This window comes from Cherax quadricarinatus, chromosome 63, assembly GCF_038502225.1.
Source record: "Cherax quadricarinatus isolate ZL_2023a chromosome 63, ASM3850222v1, whole genome shotgun sequence".
Taxonomy (NCBI): Eukaryota; Metazoa; Arthropoda; class Malacostraca; order Decapoda; family Parastacidae; genus Cherax; species Cherax quadricarinatus.
The window spans coordinates 4,939,348-4,941,847 of NC_091354.1; the positions used below are offsets into that span (position 1 = coordinate 4,939,348).

The window sequence follows — 2,500 nt, forward strand, 5'->3', positions numbered from 1 at the left end:
AGTCTTTTGAAATTTAAGCTCTAGGCTTTGCGATGGTGACTCGAGCACTGGGCAGCACTGGTTCATACAGCATTATACGGTGAAGCAATTTACAGCTGGTTTGAGTGATGAAGATTTCGCTAATTACGACGTTGTAAAAGCAGCTGTACTTGGTGTATATCAGTGCATTCCTACCAAATGTAGGTGAGAATTTAAACTGAGCAAGTGTCAGTTGGGTCAGTCCCATGTGTACTTTGTTCGTAGACAATCTAAAACGTCCATTAAGTAGTACAAGTCCACTGGTGTCGTGAATTTCAGTGGGCTAGTGCAATTGGTTCTTATGGACAATCTTCTTGAGTCAGTTAGACCAGAAGTTCGGGTGTTTTAGACCATTCAATGGCAACGGCTATAAAGGCGGCTAGACTTACTGACACATTTGAGGCCAGCCACTCTTTGTCTCTTAATTTTTCTTCCCAGCAGCCAGGTATGGAGAGAGATCATCGTGGACTGATCTTTAAAATTCGTCCGAAAGTGGAAGCTGCAATTGAAAAACGACACCTGCCTCACATTCAGTAAATAACAAGAGATAAGATTCCTGAACCCGTCATCTGTTACCACTACCGTAAGCCTGGTCACAATAAGGCCAAACTTACCTCCAAGCCTGGTCGAAGACGGTTCTCACCGTGTCTCTTGCTTGCATTGCCTTACTATACATATCCTCTGTATGTTGTACATTGTTTGCTGTTTGGAGAAGGAAATATAAGCATTTATTCTGCAGCCATTTGCTCGTTCCTCGTTTTTACCATGGTGTGCAGGCCACTAGACTACACCTGCGTTCGTAATACTACCCTCCTATAGTAAGTTGGATGGTAAAGGACAACAATCCAGGGAGGGACTACTATCCTACAGTAGTGGTTGGTAGACAACCATCCAGGGAGGTACTGCCCTCCTACAGTAATGGTTGGTAGACAATCATCCAGGGAGGTACTACCCTCCTGCATTAATGATTGGTAGACAACAACCATCCAGGGAGGTACTACCCTCCTACAGTAATGGCTGGCAGACAACCATCCAGGGGGGTACTACCATCCTACAGTAATGATAGGCGGACAACAACCATCCAGGGAGGTACTACCCTCCTACAGTAATGATTGGTGGACAACAACCATCCAGGGAGGTACTACCCTCCTACAGTAATGGATGGCAGACGAACAACCATCCAGGGAGGGACTACCCTCCTACAGTAATGGTTGACAGACGAACAACCATCCAGGGAAGTACTACCGTCTTGCTAAGTGGCTGTTGATAACGTCTTTCTGTCTCATGAGCAGGTAAATCTTTCTGTCTCGTGAACACGTAAGATGACAGGTAAATCTTACAGAATTATACGTACATTCGGTACACAATTAGCTCTTCTGTCTTAACAGTTCAACAGAATGGGACTGTGTGTGTCAGAGAGAGAGAGAGAGAGAGAGAGAGAGAGAGAGAGAGAGAGAGAGAGAGAGAGAGAGAGAGAGAGAGAGACAGAGAGACAGAGAGAGAGAGAGACACAGAGAGAGAGAGAGAGAGAGAGAGAGAGAGAGAGAGAGAGAGAGAGAGAGAGAGAGAGAGAGAGAGAGAGAGAGAGAGAGACAGACAGAGAGAGCTAAAGCCGTAGTAGTCATACAGAGCAATGTGACACTGACAGATTTAGCCCTTCCCCATGAATAAATAAAATAATAATAATAATAATAATAATAATAATAATAATATTAATAATAAATTTACTCGCACAGTCATACACCATATTTTTATGCAATCCCAGAGCTAAGGGAAATGTCCTGCAAAGAAAGGTTAAGGGAAATTGGCCTGACAACACTGAAGGACAGAAGGGTCAGGGGAGACATGATAACGACATATAAAATACTGAGAGGAATTGACAAGGTAGACAAAGACAGGATGTTCCGGAGATGGGACACAGAAACAAGGGGTCACAATTGGAAGTTGAAGACTCAGATGAATCAAAGGGATGTTAGGAAGTATTTCTTCAGTCACAGAGTTGTCAGGAAGTGGAATATTCTGGGAAGTGATGTAGTGAAGGCAGGCTCCATACACAGCCTTAAGACGAGGTTTGATACAGCTCATGGAGCAGGAGGAGGGAGGACCTAGAGCGATCAGTGAAGAGGCGGAGCCAGGAGCTATGAATCGACCACTGCAACCACAAATAGGTGAGTACAAATAGGTGAGGACACACACACACACACACACACACACACACACACACACACACACACACACACACCCATCACTCCTTAATCGTCTTCTGAAGATGATACATTAAGAGGCGGCAGCAGCATCCATCTCAAGCAGCCGCCCCCACCCGGAGATGAACCCAGTGAATGCTCCCTGCTACTTCCCTGCCCACTGTCCACTGCTGCTGATGTTATGTTGTGCTGCTGGATGCTACTGGGCGTTCCTCAATGGTTAGGGTGGTGGTGGTGGTGGTGGTAGTGGTGGAGGCTGTGTGGTGGTGATGTGGTGG

General features: G+C 45.6%; 1 protein-coding gene across 10 annotated transcripts in view; it reads right to left on the bottom strand.

Annotated features, from left to right (window-relative positions):
- LOC128698209 (zinc finger protein castor homolog 1) overlaps positions 1-2,500 on the bottom strand; it is a 522,290-nt gene that overhangs the window by 439,181 nt on the left and 80,609 nt on the right. The window lies entirely within an intron of this gene.